Source organism: Ovis canadensis, chromosome 1 (assembly GCF_042477335.2).
Source record: "Ovis canadensis isolate MfBH-ARS-UI-01 breed Bighorn chromosome 1, ARS-UI_OviCan_v2, whole genome shotgun sequence".
Taxonomy (NCBI): Eukaryota; Metazoa; Chordata; class Mammalia; order Artiodactyla; family Bovidae; genus Ovis; species Ovis canadensis.
The window spans coordinates 235,586,788-235,605,352 of NC_091245.1; the positions used below are offsets into that span (position 1 = coordinate 235,586,788).

The 18,565-nt window shown below is 39.5% G+C and overlaps 1 non-coding gene across 1 annotated transcript; it reads left to right on the plus strand.

The window, feature by feature from the left end:
- The first annotated feature begins 11,880 nt into the window (after positions 1-11,880).
- On the plus strand, positions 11,881-12,015 carry LOC138431611 (small nucleolar RNA SNORA70). The gene has a single exon (XR_011253766.1). It is a non-coding gene; the product is annotated as a small nucleolar RNA SNORA70 (small nucleolar RNA).
- Positions 12,016-18,565: the final 6,550 nt, after the last annotated feature.

Below are 18,565 nucleotides of genomic sequence, written 5' to 3' on the forward strand. Positions count from 1 at the left end.
CCTTCAGCCACTTTAAGTCTCAGTTAATGGGCAGCTGGAGGCTTTTCCTAACTGAAACATCCCACAGGATATCTGGGGTTATAATTCCCACAGACCTTAGTGAGTTATAGAATGAACCATATTGAATATGATTGAGGAAAGTAAAGAAATGTTATGTTCCCCTACTTTTTCCACAAAGGAGGTCATTTAGTACCAGGTCCCCTACTTTTTCCACAAGGAGGTCATTTAGTACCAGCTCTTTGGAAAAGAGTAGCATAAGAACCTGTAAAGATGTTATAGCCAATTAGGTTTTTCCTACATAGATGCTGAGAGGAAAGCTTGGGATTTAAATGGAGTTTAGGTTGAATAAATTCTGGGTTTGAGTCCTAGCCCAGTGCCAACTGCTTGAACAGGTGATAGTAATCTCTTCAAACTTCAGTGTTCCTATATAAAAAATGGGGATAAGGCACTTCATTGAGATTTGGGGAATGATTTAATGAGATACCTTATAAAACACAAATTATACTCCCTGACAGAGTAGTCTTAGTGGATGACAGTGTTCTAGACTGTGTTTAATGGAGAGAAAGGAGACTAATATAGACAGGAAAAAAGTAAGACCGGAAGGATATTAGTGTCATGCCTCAAGAGAAGAAGGCTGAAATAGGATGAAAATGATTTTCAAAACTCTGCTTCCTGCAGATCTTCATTCTCCCACGGAGCAGAGCAAGGAGATTCCAGTTAGCAGGTTACTAAATTAGCTACTAAACCAAACATCCAGCCATATGCCCGAGATTTGAAAAAAAAACAAAATCTCAAACCTGGGCAGTTGTAAAGAAAGCAAGTCAGTACTAGTAAAGAGTTCAATTCCAGGACTTCCCTGGCGGCACAGTGGATGGAAATCCACCTGCCAGTGTGGGGAACACAGGTCCTGGAGGATTCCACATGCCGCCGAGCAACTAAACCTGCGAGCTGCGACTCCTGAAGCCTGCAGGCTCTAGGGCATTTAAGCCACAACTACTGAGCCCACATGCTGCACCTCCTGAAGCCTGCACACCTACAGCATGTGCTCCACAATAAGAGCAGCACAATCAAAGGCCTGCACACCAGAGCGGGGTATAATAACCCCTGCTCTTCAAACCTGGAGAAAGCCCTCAAGCACTGCAATGAAGACCCAGTGCAACCATTAAAAAAAAAAGTAGGTTTCAGTTATTCCTTCAGCAAATATCAACTGAGCACTTCCAGTGTTCCCAGCCCTGGGGATATAGTGGAGAGGACAGACCAAGCACATGCCCTGGAGAAACTTCTATCTTGGCTGCAAAGGCAGGCAATATACCCATAGATTAGAGTACTACAGTCAGGCACTGAGGTGTACGTTGAGGAAACTCCAAGCAGGTGAAGAGATGGAGAGAGATAAGGTAGGAGGCATGCTTTCAAAAAACAGGCTTTTACGGTCTAAAACAGCATTTACAAGAATTAAATTAAATACATAAGGCTAAAATTTCCTCTATTACTTTATCTTCAAATGATCACAGGTATTGTATGAAGGAGAGGTCCTGATCAATCATTTTATTCTCTATGGCAAGATAACAAATCAGGTCCCAAATACTTATTCTAGCATTTACTGGGTGCCCTTGGACTAGTTACATGATCTCTCCAAGCCTTGGCTTTCTTAACTGTAATATGAGACCATAGTATCTACTTCACGAGGTTTGTGGAAAGATCAAATAAAAGATTAAGGTATGTGAACTGCTTGGCATACTCTCAAAGCTCAAGGAATAGTTGTTCCTTTTTCTTTTCTTAGGGTAGAGTTTATCCAAAAGAAAGTGATTCAAACTAAAGCCAGACAGATCATTTGTGGAAAGACAAGAATTCTTGATTGTTGGGGTGGCGACTTTGAAATTGAGCTTTTGATGGCACTTGTGGGTTTCTGAGATTTTGAAGGGACCAGCACTTTCATATCCTTTAATTAGAATAAACACAATGGGCTGGGCTCAGTCATGCCATCACATTCTTTCCAGCTCTGGGGTTCTAACCTTGGCTTACTTGGCTTCTGCCCTTACTTTGGCAGAAATCAGAAGTCCCTAAATATAAGTTCACTGACTTTTGCAGGCCCATCTGCTTTATGACTATCTGGGAACTTGTTGTAAGAACAGATCCCCTGGTCTCAGGTCTAGATATTTTAATTCTGTAGCTTAGGGTGTGGGGTCTGGAAATCTCACTGAGTCACTTTGTATCGAATTTTGTTTTAGGCTATTCATTTACTTATAATGAAAATAGTTATTTCCTCCAAGTCCCCTGTGTAATCATTGCTTTACATCTGTCAAAGGAAAACAATAAAAAGCCACAGTGATACTTTCTTAACATAACCTAACATTTTCCCTATAAAACTTTCTACATTTGTGTTCATCTGTTTACTGTTTATCTAAAGACAGACTCCCAAGAACAAACTCACATTTTTTGCTGCCATCTTCAGTGAATACTTTTCTAGAGCCTTTTATGAATATTAGCTTTGAAAATAACAAAACATTATTACATTTAGCCAGACATTTAAAATTCATATTTAAGGACACTAGAAACATGAACTTTAAGTAATTAACATTGATACAATTGGATAAATAACGGGGAAAAAAGCTGAATCTCTACCTCACACTGTTCACTGCTATAAATTTCAAATGAACCAGAAGTTTAAATGTAAAACAATAAAACCATACTATTACTTAAAAAACACAATAATAAATTTCTTTACAATATTTGAATAGGGAAGTTCTTTTCTATGATTCAAACTGCAGACTCCCTAAAAGATTAAAGTAAAAATCAAAAATTCTTCATGGAAAAACAATTCACCAGAAATATATGAAAACACAAAACAACAAACTAGGAAAGAGCTCTTCAGCTCATAGTACAAATGAGAACATCCCGAACATAGAGAGGACTCCTTTAAATGACAGATCATAGCTAAATTTTAAAAAATATAGAAAGAGAAATGTAAATGGTCCCTAAAACTTATGAAGAGATGTTCAAAAATCCTCATAATCAAATAAATGCAAGTTAAAACTGTATTAAGATACCATTTGTCACCTATCGGATTGATAAAAATCTTGTTTGCCTTCAGGCACATGCATATGTTGCTAGTGGGAATGTAAATTGGTCCAACTCCTTGGAGAATAATTAAGCACTAACAATCAAAATTACAACTGCATTTACCCTTTGACTTGGCAAGCCCACCTTTGGGTATTTGTCTTAATAGACATTTTTTCGCTTGTGCAAGATGATATGTTTGAAGTTTTCGGTTCCACCACTGTGTGTTGAAACAGGTCAAACATCCAACAAGGGAGGATAGTTAAACATCTCATGTACGTTCAAACAATGGAATACTATGCCACTATAAACATGCGATGCCATTCACAGAAGTGGAAATCCTCCAAGATATGTGGTTCCACAAAGACAGCAAGGCCCAGAACAGTGTGTCTAGGCTCACTTTTCTGTAGCAAAGGGGGAAAAAAAAAGTACACATCCCTATTACCTTGTATTTGAATGAAAAATCTTTGGAATAAATGAGAAACTAATAAAATGACTGAGGAGGTGGGAGCAAACTGGATTCAGGCATGGGTGGGTTTTTCATTTGTTTGTTTGTTTTGCAATCACCATGCGACTAATAGTTTATGGCCTTGCTGTGTAGCTTGTGGGACCTTATTTCCCCAATCAGGGATCGAACTTGGGCCAATGACAGTGAAAGCCCAAGTCTTTAGTTTTTAAATTTGGTTCTAATGATGGAATAGACTTTTCATTGTAATCCTTTTTATACAATTTTGTTTTATGAACAGATGACTGTATTACCTATCTAAAAAATAAAATAAAATTTTAAAGCCTCTATGAAAAAGAAAGAATTTCATGTGGATAATTAGTGTTTTAAATAAAAATAACAGCTTGCTCAAACTGAAGTGAGGAAACTACAGACTGTCCAACACCAAACACAAGAGGAAAACTTGCCAAACAAATTGTGTAATAAACAGGAAACTTCAGCTATATTTTTCCAAAGTGAAAGTGGACCAGATATGAAGCATGAGTGCTGCAAGATTTTCTTTCCTGAGAGAGAGACAAATTCGTTCAGTGAAATGTTATTACAAAGAGACTCAAAACCACAGAGTTGTTACTAGTTCTCACCTGTGTACTTTGGCTGCAAGTAACAAAAAACCTTCTCATAGTCCCGTAACCAGGAGGAAGCAGGCCTCTGACATTGCTTCAGAGACTCAATAAAGATGCAAAATTGCTTCCAAAGCCCCAGACGTGAACAGATGAAAACATAAGCCCCTTCAAGGGGGATAAAAAGGAGGCAATGCGTGCCAGCCATTGTTTTTACAAGGAAAAAAAAACTTTGCCTAAATACCCCGACATAGTTCTTTCTTGCCTTGTTGGCTTAACGGTGTCACACAGCCATTCCTAAATGTAAGGGGGTCGGGGTGGAAAAGTAGGTATTTAGTTTGCCAGCTTCCATGGCAGGAGCAGAAATGGTGAAGAGCAATGACATTGAGGGCTGGCTTACCTAACAAATAACACCCAATTAACTGCGAAGGACAGGCCACCTGGTTGTCGCTGCATTGTGTCCGACTCTCTGTGACCCCTTGGACTGTAGCCCAGTAGGCTCCTCTGTCCATAGGATTTCCCAGGCAAGAATACTGGAGTGGGTAGCCCTTCCCTTCTCTAGGGGATCTTCCTGACCCAGGTATCGAACCTGCATTCCTGCATTGGCAGGCAGATTCTTTACCACTGAGCCATCAGGGAAGCTCATATTAAAAGAGGTGAAACAAAAGATTTCTTTGAATTTCCTGGACTTTTCTACCCTTTGGGAATTGCCTAGCTGTCTGTACCTCTGTAAAATGTAGTGCCCCTCATGCTGCATGCATGCTATCCTTTCAGTCATGTCTGACTCTTTGTGATCCCATGGCCTGTAGCCCACCAGGCTCCTCTGTCTGTGGCATTCTCCAGGCAAGAATACTGGAGTAGGTTGCCATTCCCTTCAGCTCCCGTTACAGGAAGAGTATTCAACCACCATGGTCGTATTGTGTGTGTTAGTCGCTCAGTTGTGCCCGACTCTTTGCAACCCCATGGACTGCAATCCACCAGGTTCCTCTGTCCATGAGATTTTCCAGGCAAGAATACTGGAGTGGGTTGCCATTTCCTTCTCCAGGGGATCTTCCTAACCCAGGGATTGAACCCGGGTCTCCTGCACTGCAGGCAGATTCTTTACCGACTGAGCTACAAGGGAAGCCGGCCTTTTGGCTAAGATCAAGTGTAGTATGCTCATATTAGTTACTATTAGATAGTAAACTTTGAAAATGGTTATGAGTAAGCTCTTTACAAACCTTAGAAAATCTCGTCACTGAATGCTCTAATGGTCAAATGACACATTCTTTAAGAAATCTCCTGGGACTTCCCTGGTCCAGGGGCTGAGACTCTGCACTCCCAATGCATGAGGGCCCTGTCCAATCCTGAGTCAGGGAACTAGATCCCACATGCTGCAGCTAAAGATCCCACATGCCACAACTAAGACCCACTGTAGTCAAATAAATAAATATTAAAAGAAAAGAAATCTCCTAACAAGCCTGTCTGGCTTGGGTTACTTAGACTATTTCAGCACATTTGGTAGTTTGTAAGGCAGTTCTGATCACTTGACAATTAAAGATTTTCATATGACCTTTCAGTCCTATCACAATTAGTAAGCCAAGTCTTGTAAAGTGGAAGAGAATACTTTTAATTGGGAAACACAATTTTAATAAGGTGTCTATCTGCCATTACACCCAGAACATGCCCTTATCTCCAACTGATTTATAATGCACTAAAGTGAAAGTGAAATTTGCTCAGTTGTGTCCAACCCTTTGCAACCTCATGGACAGCCTCTCCCTTCTCCAGGGGATCTTCTCAACCCAGGGATCGAACCCAGGTCTCCTGCATTGCCGGCGGATTCTTTACCACTGAGCCACAAGGGAAGCCCATAATGCATTAAAGCACAATATAAACATTTCCTCTATTAAAATTCTATGTTGATCACTCTTTGATGATCAGCTTTTTCAAGAAATATACAACATTTAACATTGCACAACCATGCAGCAAATTGAAATTTATAGTAATCTGGTGCAGGTGGCATTTTAATGTCATGATTACCATGATGGAATTTTGGGTTTGATGGTTTCTTGCAACACTTCCTTTCAGTTCCAGCTAATGTTCTGTGATTCTATGGTTTTTCGTTTTTGAATATGACCTATGATTTATTGAAATTTAGTTTGTTGGATTTCATTTAATCTTAAATTCAGGTCTATAAGACCCATTTTTGGAGTAATAAGGTGTCCGGCCCCAATATTTACCTGATTTCTGACTCCTGATCTCCCTACTAGAAGGGACAGCTTTCTCATGTCATCTTTAGAAAGTTGTTTAAATGTTGATTCCCTTGGAAGAGTTAATACCTAACGTTAATGAGAAAAAGCCTTGGTCCTCCTGGTAATGGCGTGGGGGTGAGATTCAAGAAGAGAGATATCAAAAAGGTAGAAAGAAGCCTTGATGGGGCATTCTTCACTCATTTAAACACACTTCTTAAGGGAAGGACAATTATCTGCTTAGAATTTACAAAGTCTGTCTATTCATTTACTCATTTAAAATACTTATCGAGCAACTGTTACATAACAGACAATGGTGTAGAAAGAAAGGTTTGTACTGAGGATTAGACCATAGAGGGCTCAGGCCAATGGTTTTACAATGTTTTTGGAAGTGAAAGAAACTGATACGTTAATAACACTTGCACAGATATCCCATACCTAAAGCAGAGGATGTCCGGCAAGCATGTGTGGTAGACTCACGCCCTTTATTCCACCTGCTCTCCTCACTCTCTGAAGTCTTTCCAGGGTGTACCTGGCACATTTTTCCTAGAGGGACTGAGATAAGCACCCGCACTAAGTGGTCTCCCTTCTGGAAGTCTGCCGCTTCCAGCTTGACTGTTTCACATCAAGGCACCTGCTGTCCACTTAGTGCCCTGATCATAGACGTTGACAGTCAGCCTCAGGATTCTTGCAGCGGCTGTGATGTTCCCAGGGGAGGATGGGGAGAGGGTGGAGCCATCCTATCTCACACCAGGGTGGCAAACTGAAGCATTTACAGCAGCACATTCAGACAAAGCATTTAAATGAAGGGACACAGTGGGGACCGAGGTGAACTGCCCAGCACATGCTCCATCCAAAGGGCGCATCAGCTCAGGTTCATGGCTCCCAGATGCTCACACGTTTCAGAGAAGCCAGAAATTTATGTTCTTATCCTAATAACTAACTCAACTCTGTAGCATTTTGGGAGTCAAACCAAATAAGTCTGTGGGCTGGCTGATAGTTTGAAATTTCAGAATTAAACCTTTCTCATTTTCAACTTCCCCAAGCATCTTACTCACTGACCAAGATTCTGTGGGTTTTTTGAAATGTTTGTTCCATATGACTTGTCTCATAGATCAATATGCGTGTTGCACAGTGTCAAAAAACAATTATCCTCGAAAATAAATACATTAAAAAGCATAAAAATATGCATGTTGCTTCATAGAGGAGGTATGCCCAGTTGCTCGGTCGTGTCCAGCTCTTTGTGATCCCATGGACTGTAGCCCTCCAGGCTACTCCATCCATGGCATTTTCCCTGCAAGGTTACTGGAATGGGTACCCATTTCCTCCTCCATCATAGAAGAGGAGTGAGAGATAAATAATAAAGGGATCCAAACATAAACATCATCTTATGAGATGCACTAGTAATAGTTAGTACAACTAAATAGTGTGTACTGTTATATTCATTAAAATGTTGAGATCCAGTCACTTACTATATAACCTCTGGTAAGCTATTTAACTTCTTTGTTTCAATTTCCTTGTCTGTAAAATGGGGCTATATAAGTATCCACCTTGAAAGGTTGTTGAAGCCTAAATGAGATAAAGTATGTAAAATATCATGAAGAATTCATGATACGTGCTGTTGAGGTTACGAGCAGGACTCAAAACAGCACCTCTCTTCACTGCCCAAGTTCTGAGCTCGTTAAAATATAATAAAGTTAATCCATGAAGACCTAAGATATCAGCATTAACAAAGATGAGGGCTAAGTTGCTAGGCACAACTTGGTTGGACCAACAAAATGGGCTTGCTAACTTCCTCCCATTCTTGACCTTGGAAGAATCTATCTGAGGGAAGTTTTATTTCATAGGAGCAGGGGTACTAACTCTGAACAAAAGACAGAACCCACGGTACTAACTGCCCCTGGTTCAGATGCAGAGGAGAGACAATAGGCTTAGTGTCTTTGTTCCTTCCCACTTTTGACATGTTAGCTCCATCTAACTGAGAAATGTTGACCAATGGCTATTATGATAGCCACCGATAGCTCTCCACCTCCAAGAAGAGTTGAGAGAGTGAGACAGAAAGTTAGGAGTATTGAGGGGAAATCCTGCTCAAGGAGTGGGGAAGAAGCATTTTCCTAAGATTTACTAACTGCTCCATAAGTGGTACCTATTATTATTGATACATGAAACACTGACAATTTTTAGTTTGATAGCTTTTCTATTAATTGCAAGATGAACTCTGCCAAAATGTACTTATTGTGTCCCCAAACTGGAATCTGGCAAACGGTATTCTGTATGATGCTAACAGAGAGCTGAGAAAGCTGGATTCCAAACTCAAGTAATTTTGGAAAAACATAGATTAAAGGACAAAATAGGTTTCTCCACCACAGAACAACTTAGTCTTTTCTATGCTAATGTGCTTTTGACATGCTGATAAATGTATGTAATGAAACCCTCTATTTCAAACTTATTTTGTGCTGGTGCATTTCTCTCCTAGCATATTTATTAGCATTTTAGGAACAATGTTCTGTGGTTGACAGTTAGGGAAAGGCTAATTTAGATTAATTTTAAATCAATCGATTTATCTAAATACTCAGGGAAAACAACATTAACCATTGTATATTGTGTATGTCAACTTACCATGGTCTTAGACCAAACATAATGAACAAATGGAAAACAAAGAAAAATGTATTTTATAACAAACTCCTTCCTTAAAACTATTGCTTTGTGTTTTTTGACCCAGAAAGGCAAATAAAAGTGGTTAAGCTAATTCTTTGTTGTGGTTTAGTCACAAGGTTATGTCCAACTCTTTTGTGACCCGATGGACTGTAGCCTGCCAGGCTCTTATGTCCATGGGATTCTCCAGGCAAGAATACTGGAGTGGGTTGCCATTTCCTTCTCCAGGGGGTCTTCCGAACCCAGGAATCACCCCCATGTCTCCTGTATTGGCAGGTGGATTCTTTACTACTGAACCACCAGGGAAGTCCAATTCTCTCTTAGGCAATGGTTTATTCTTTTGTTCACTTTGGCTTGCCAATGGCCTTTATCATTGCCAAATAGACCCTCCTTTCTGAAAGTGGTATGGTTTCTGCATGTGGGCCACAATATACACTATTGGGAAGGAGGAAGGAATTGAATAGTAGGGCCCATAAAACTTAGGTTTCTGGGAACTCTGCTCAATGTTAGGTGGCAATCTGGATGGTACATGTAATGTATGACCAAGTCCCTTTGCTGTCCTCCTGAAACTATCACAACATTGTTAATGAGCTATACTCTGATATAAAAATTTTTTAAATTTAGGTTTCTGATAAGAGCAAAATATTCTTAGAACACCAATTTTAACCTGGAAGTCTGTTGCTTTCTGAAGTTTTCTTTATAATATTAAAAAAATTGGAAGCCATGGGCTTCTCTTTCCTTTATCATTCTAGTTCCCAAATGTTACATTAAAATTTGTCTAAATATTAAATTCTGAGTATGTCTGATTTCATTCAACTAATTTATTCCAGTTTGGACTTGGCAGGTATAGGGGTCTAGCCAGTTTCTCAACTATGGACAATGGTTCTTGTAGTTTATTTGTATGACACTGTTTTAGCCGAGATGTTCTCATTAATTAAAAAAAAAAAAAAAACACAGCAGCAGATACTTATAGAGTGTGTGCCAAACACATTATTTCATTTTATCTCAACAAATATCTTCTGAAATAGGTACAAAAATTATTTTGCCCATTTCAAAGATGGGGACTGGGGCTTATAGAGAGCTGAAAAGTTCCTGAGGTCACACAGTCTTTATAATATGAGTGGTGGCTTGATGGGAACTCAGGTTGTCTGGACCATACTCTACCCTTAACCATCATGTCCCGTTTAAGAGTACTTGGAGATACACTTCTTAAAGCCCATTGGGGCTTCAAGGTCTTTGCAGAGTTATAAATTTATGTGAATCCAAACTTACTTTGTTTACTGTTCACATGAATGAGTCTGTATTTGGTAACTCCCAGGGCTCTCTCAATAATTTAAAAGCCACAATGTTCAAACTGTCCTGGGAGGGAAAGATTAATAGGAACAAAGAGTTAGCCAATGATGCCTAATTAGGCCAGCATGAGGAGCTGAGTAAGAAATGAAAAAGACAAGTTAAGTTACAGATGGGATGTCACCAGGATGAATGGGCAGATTGTGTTCCCAAAGCTGAAGTAGAAATGGATGGAAAGCACAGCAAAAATATACACCCCTTAGGAACTCTGAGGACACTTTACTCTGACACTTTACACGAGGCCTTTGTGAAATAATAGCAGTCAAAATGCTAAGGCCTCAGATACCTGAACATTGCTTTCAAAATATTGCCACAAACTATGATTTATTGTACATGGGCATTTTTGAAGATATGACAAAATTTATGCTTTATCTGATTTGAACTCTGAAAGGGCACATGATCACAAATGAGGATAAATTACCTCTCCACAGGCAGAAATATTCTCATTTTCATTTAGATATGTTGGAGTTTGTGTTTTTTCCTTCTTTCTGTTGTTACAGCTTGAGCAATGCTCTATCATGTGAAACAGAATTGGCTCTGTGCAATCATCTGGAAGAATATTAAAGCCACATTTCAGCCTGGTATGGCATATTGCTTACTTTGAGGGTGGGGGTGAGGGGAATTGTAGTTCATGGTTTTAATAATCAAATACTCAGATATGAATATCAAATCTGATCTAGAAAGAACATCAAATTATGCTCTCCTATTCTCCTTTCCCTTTCCATCCTTTTCCATTGAGCTTAAAGATTTTCAAGTAACTTTTTCCTGAGTTTTTACCAAAGTTTCAATATGAAATGCTAACACACCTGAAAGACAGTCTTGCACTCCACAGGACAGTCACATGGAGTATCTAACTACACGTCAAGTATCTATCACATGAAGGAGGGCTATAGCAAGGGCTTTAATGGAGAAATGAAATGTGATGAAATTGAGTAGGTAAAGTTTACATCAGCCTGAGGGTATCAGAGAAGATATCACAGAGAAAGAGACATCTGAGCTTGGGTTAAACAGTAAGCAAGAATGTGACTAGTAGAAAAAATATTAGGTAAGAATTTCAAGCTTCCAAGTAGCTTAAATCAAAAAGGGGTGATGGGATTTGCCTGTAAATGTTTTATTCCCAGCTAAAGGCACACAATTCTAATTGAAGAAAAAAATGCAGATGCATTTGTTTCAGACAGTCTGCAGTCGACTAGTTTTCAACCCTTGGGTTAAAGATCAAAAGGTATAAGCCCACAGTCAACAAACCTTTCTATCACTCACTGCTTTTTTTTTTTTTTTTACCTTTTTCTTAAAAGATGAGCAGATAATTAGATACCTGATGAATCTTAACAAAAGAAGATAAAGGCTAAAACACACACACACAAATAGACAACTCGAAGAAACCAAAACTATGCATAAATGTGAGAACATAGAAAGGAAAATTACTATGAATATCCTTAGAGATAAGAGAGGATATTATGTCCTTGAAATGTGAGTAAGATGCTATTATTAAAGGAACATTGAAAAAAAAAAATCTCAGAAATATTTGCAGCCAGCTAAGCCAACTGTGCTCTTTTCCTTTTGGGGGCCCAGTATGCAATGGCCTCTAACAGCAGCCTCCTCAGTGGTGTATGCAGCCTATTGCCTGTATCAGTTTCCTTATGGGACCTTGGAAACAAGCCTTTCCAGTGGACATTCATGTCTGATTGCATGCTGTCCCAAATCTAGGCTCCAGACAAGTTTGTGTGGTGTCTTTGGAAAGCCCTAGGGTACAGTGGCCAGGGTCTATATTGGCCAAGTCATCATGTCCACCTGTACCAAGCTGCAGAACAAGGAGCATGTGATCGAGGACCTCTGCAAGGCCAAGTTCAAGTTTCCTGGCCACCAGAAGATCCACAGCTCCAAGAAGCGGGGATTTACTAAGTTTAATGTGAATGAATTTGAAAATATGATGGCAGAAAAGCAGTTCATCTCAGATGGCTCTGGTGCCAAATAAATCCTTAATCGTGGCCCCTGCACAAATGGTGGGCCCTGAACTCATGAGAGCCTTGGCTCTGTCCCCTCCTTACTCACGTCCACCAGTAAATCCTACTTTCCTGTCAAAAACAAACAAAACTCAGAAACAAAAAAATAGTGATAATAGATATAAGAAAAGTATAAAATTAATGTTATAAAGTAGAGAAAGGCAGACTATTAATTTGTTAGGGCTGCCATAACAAAGTATCACAGACTGGCTGTCTTAAACAACAGTTCTAAAGGCTAGAAGTTGAAGATTGAAGTATAAGCAGATTTGGTTTCTTCTGAGGCTTCTCTCTTCAACTTGTTAGTGGCCACCGTCAGGTTCACATGGCCTCCTCCCTCTGTGTGTGTGTGTATTCTATCTTCCTCTTTTTATAAGGGCACCAGTCATACTGGATTAGGTCCCACCCTAATGACCTCATTTTAAATTGATTATTTCTGTAAAGATCTTATCTTCAAATATAGTCACATTCTGAGGTACTGGCAGATAGGACTTTACCTTACAAATGTGGGGGAACACAATTCAGCCCGTTACATAGACCAAAAAGACTTAGAAATGGAAAACTGGAAAGAAGAGTAAAGAATAGTGGAGGATGGGTCAAGAAAATCCAACACCTGAAAAATATGAACTCTGGAATAAAGGAGCAGAGGAAAAGCAGAGAAGAATAAAGTCTTTAATTAAAAAAAAAATTAAGACAATTTCTCAGAATTATAATACTCAAGTTTCAAGATTAAAAGTTTCTAGGAAGATGCAAGAAAATAGATGAAGACAGATCCACACCAAGGCAATCATCTAAAAAATTAAAAATATGGGGACAGAGGGAATATCCTACAGAAATCTAGAGGGAAAAATACAGCTTGTATACAAAAGGGTAGGAATCAGAACACCTTCAGAATTATCAAAACCAACATTGAGAGAGAGCGTAGCAATGTCTTCAAAAATTTAGAGAAAAAATTATTTCTGAGTATGAATTCTACATTAGACAAATACGTCAAATAAGGGCAGAATGAAAGCATCACCTATAAGAAACATCTCAAAATGTTATCTTTTAAGTACTGTTTCTCAGAGCTTCACCAAAATTAGAAAGTAAACAAAAAAAGATACAGATAGAATAGTGGTTCTCATTCACAGCTGCCCACTGGAGTCAACCAGGATGCTTTAAGAAATACTGACAAGGCAGGCGCCCACCTCCAAAAGTTCTGAAGCAATTGGTCTGGATGAGGCCTGGGCCTTTTATATTTCCCCAGATGATTTTTATGTACATCCTAGGTGGATATGGAAGAAAGAAGAGACAGGAAGGAAAATCCCCATGGTAAACGAGAAGGGATTCTGGAACAAAAGTTCACTAAGAAAAGAGTGCAACCTATTGGAAAACCCTTCAAGTGTTTCCAAGGAGAAATTTCTTCAAATAGATGAAATAGAAACAATATCTACAGCAAGGCATAGGAAGCAAATTTGGACAACTGATATAAAGTTTTGGTGTAGAGTTAGTGATAAGAATATAGGAAACAAAAGAAATTAAAAAAATAAGAAACTAATTCCATGGATGCAAAAACTATGCAAGAAGGAATTGTTATCAGAGCTTACTACATGATTCAGCTGTGAAAAGAGTTTATATAAACCCTGAATATCAGGGGGAAAGGAAAAGAAAGTACAGGTGTGCAACGGTGGGTTGGTTGTGAAAAAGTTGCTTTTCTTTTCCTATAGTGGGAGAATAAGACATAATGGTTAGAAACAAAACATCAAAAAGTAACAGTACAAGTGTGCTGTTTAGAAAGCTAAACATTTTGGAAATGGTTCCTTCTGGAGAGTGGGGAATAAGTTGGGAAGCTAGAGGATTGCTGTTTTTCATAAAAAGGCTTTTTTTTTTTTTAAACTATTTGACTTCTTAAACTATGCACATTTTTAACTTTAATATACGTTTTAAAGTTTGTCATACTGAGGGATGACAAAGGAAAACATGAGAACAGAGAAAAGCTAGATCATGTCTTGATCTAAACCTTGACATCAGGGAGATCAATCAGAGTTTTCTACAGAACACTTTGAGTAGAGACCAATTTTAAAGGCTTAAGTTAGGATGAAAAGAGCTGTAACTTTTTCCAGGGATTAGAACTGTTGTGGATTTCCTTTAAGGTCAGAGGATTTTTATCAGAGAGTAGAGCCATCTAACAGAGAACGCGATGGCACCCCACTCCAGTACTCTTGCCTGGAAAATCCCATGGACGGAGGAGCCTGGTTGGCTGCAGTCCACGGGGTTGCAAAGAGTCAGACACGACTGAGCGACTTCACTTTCACTTTTTACTTTCGTGCATTGGAGAAGGAAATGGCAACCCACTCCAGTGTTCTTGCCTGGAGAATCCCAGGGACGGGGGAGCCTGGTGGGCTGCCGTCTATGGGATCACACAGACTTGGACACGACTGAAGCGACTTAGCAGCAGCAGCAGAGCCATCTAAGGGGGCTTCCCTGATGGCTAAGCAGGTAAAGAATCCACCTGCAATGCAGGAAATGAGGGTTTGATCCCTAGGTCAGGAAGATCCCCTGGCAGAGGAAATGGCAACCCACTTCAGTATTCTTGCCTAGGAAATGCCATGGACAGAAGAGCCTGGAGGGCTACAATCTAAAGAGTCTCAAAGAGTCAGATATGACTGAATGATTGAGTATGCAAAGCCGTCTAAAGAGACCAGACAATCCAATATTTAATTACCTAATGACTAATTAAATAAACATTGATTTACCATCTGCTCTACCCTGGATGTTAGATACAATAGGAGCAATGGTTAATTCCCCTTTGGGCATCAATTTAGTCTCCTCAAAGTATTTGGTTATTAGTCTGTTGCTGCTGCTGCTGCTAAGCCACTTCAGTCATGTCTGACTTTGTGTGACCCCAAAGACGGCAGCCCACCAGGCGCCCCCATCCCTGGGATTCTCCAGGCAAGAACACTGGAGCGGGTTGCCATTTCCTTCTCCAATCCATGGAAGTGAAAAGTGAAAATGAAGTCGCTCAGTCGTGTCTGACTCTTATTAACCCCATGGACTGCAGCCAACCAGGCCCCTCCATCCATGGGATTTTCCAGGCAAAAGAGTACAGGAGTGGGCTGCCATTGCCTTAGTCTGTAGTGGGCTTAAAAAAAATCTCATTAACAGGGAACACAACTTTTTAGGGAAGAATTTGCCTTTGTTTAGGAAAAGTCTTGATCATCCCCCAACGTATAATTGAATAGCAAAAGATCTGGCCATATAGTATGTGGCCCAACTGCTTTGCATAAGAATAGGAGTTTGCAGCAAGTACAGTAGAGGAGGTGGACCAACAAAGGTCCACCTAGTCAAAGCTATGGTTTTTCCAATAGTCATGTATGGATGTGAGAGTTGGAATGCAAAGAAAGCTGAGTGCCGAAGAATTGATGCTTTTGAACTGTGGTGTTGGAGAAGACTCTTGAGAGTCCCTTGGACTGCAAGGAGATCCAACCAGTCCATCCTAAAGGAGACCAGTCTTGGGTGTTCATTGGAAGGACTGATGTTGAAGCTGAAACTCCAATACTTTGGCCACCTGATGCGAAGAGTTGACTCATTTGAAAAGACCCTGATGCTGGGAAGATTGATGGTGGGAGGAAAAGGGGGTGACAGAAGGATGAGAAGGTTGGATGACATCACTGACTCAAAGGACAAAACTCTTGGAGTTGGTGATGGACAGGGAGGCCTGTTGTGCTGCATTCCTTGGGGTCACAAAGAGTTGGACACAACTGAACAACTGAACTGAACTAAACAGAGCAGGTGGAGGTTGGAGGAAACAGCTGAGTAACAGGGCAAAGGATTCTGAAGTATTAAGTCAGGAACATCAATGTTCCATTTAAGGGTCTCTGTTTAAATGACGTACGTTTTTACCTATATTCCTAAAGCCTTCAGTAAAGTATGCCACACATTTAAAGCCCTTATGAAAGTGAGGCTTTTATCTTACTTTGGAGAAGTTTATTTGGTTTGAAACAGTCAAAATAAAGACACACTCCCCAAACAGAAAAAAAAAAAAAAAGCAATCAGCAGAACAGAACTTGGTGACTGAAGATACTTATGAGTCACAAGACAAAAATGGGGATTAAAGTCAATTTTCTTTACATCTCAAGTGACAGCAAAATCTTAGCTGCTATTTGTGTTTCAACTCAATTATACCAGTTATCATAATCCACTTTAGATTATAGATGATTGTAGGTGATGTGTGTAGTTCCATCAAAATCCTGGCTATGGAGTGGGGATGGAGTCAGTTCAAAGGAGAGGGGTTCTAGGCAGAGCCCCTAGACTAGCAATGAGTGTCTGTGACAGTGATTTTCCTTAACTCAGCAGCAATTGTTTACATCACTTGTTAGTCATTGTCTATTGTATTGTTATTTGAGAGATCTTGGGTTGACTGGCTGTGGTAATACACCATAAACTTCTTGTGAGAATATTATATTTCTTTGTACTCCTTTTGCACTAAACCCAAGTTTACAAATGAGATCAAGGAATAGGTTTTATGAAAGCAGAAACTGTACCTGTTCTGTTTACCAGTGTATCCCAGGATAGTGCCTCGCCTACTAAAGAAGCAAAATACAAGTATTTGTTGAATTAATTTTAAAAAATAGCTACCCAGTAGATAGTTTGTTGAATAATGCATTTTTATGAGTTAGAACTGAAGAAATGTGGTGATTGGTGGCTGATGAAAAATAAGACAGAAAAATACAGAATGTGTTAATCTGTATAATCTGTTATCATGTCTCTTTTCTTTTCTCAGTGTTCACTAACCTCAGTTGCTACAGAATGGAATCATGACTACCTGAACTCTGTGTTTGGTGATTTTCCAACTAATTCACAAATGAATTTCAATATTTGCCAACAAATTGAACTGGATTCACAAAAACAAAATCTCATGGCCAACAAATTGAACTGAACCCACTAAAACATAATCTCATTTTTCATATTATTTGACTTCTTTCCCTTGCACTCTTAAGCAGAGCAAAAATGCATAGGAAAGTATGGTTGGAGTTTAATGGTTGGAAGCTACTCCTAAATATTTTGGAGAAAGGTAGCTATAAAGGCTGTTCTTGCTTGTCACCCTTCATTCTCTAGAGCTTCAGAATCACAACCTTCCTGCACTGAGCTGAAAGCTGTGACTGGGTTTCAGTAGTTAAATATCTTCCTGTTTTGGTGCAATATCAATTTTCTATGTGAATTGAAAACATGCTTGTTAATTTCACATGCACAAATCTTAGAGAATATAGTTCTAGGAGACATGAAAATTATCATACTTAGAGCTTTTATTTTGGGGAGCAATTAATATAATTAAAATACTTGGTTACATTGATGGCCTCATTTTCTGAATACTGTGCTGATCAGAGTAGAATACACATTGATCAAATAGTGGATTACTTTTGCCTTCTGAATTTTTATTTGAGTCTTCTGAATAATTTTGTGTAATATAATTTGCATCTCTCCTTTTATTGTCCTATGTATTAGTGCTCACTGCATGGTGACTCTCAGTTTTCTGGGGCTGCCATAGCAAAATACCAGAGTGGAGTGTCTTAAACAACAGAAATTTATTGTCTTATTTGAGAAATCTGTATGCAGGTCAGGAAGCAACAGTTAGAACTGGACATGAAACAACAGACTGGTTCCAAAGAGGAAAGGGAGTACGTCGAGGCTGTATATTGTCACCCTGCTTATTTAACTTCTATGCAGAGTACATCATGAGAAATGCTGGACTGGAAGAAACACAAGCTGGAATCAAGATTGCCGGGAGAAATATCAATAACCTCAGATATGCAGATGACACCACCCTTATGGCAGAAAGTGAAGAGGAACTAAAAAGCCTCTTGATGAAAGTAAAGAGGAGAGCGAAAAAGTTGGCCCAAAGCTCAACATTCAGAAAACGAAGATCATGGCATCTGGTCCCATCACTTCAAGGGAAATAGATGGGGAAACAGTGGAAACAGTGTCAGACTATTTTTGGGGGCTCCAAAATCACTGCAGATGGTGACTGCAGCCATGAAATTAAAAGACGCTTACTCCTTAGAAGAAAAGTTATGACCAACCTAGATAGTATATGCAAAAGCAGAGACATTACTTTGCCAGCTAAGGTCCGCCTAGTCAAGGCTATGGTTTTTCCAGTGGTCATGTATGGATGTGAGAGTTGGACTGTGAAGAAGGCTGAGCACGGAAGAATTCATGCTTTTGACCTGTGGT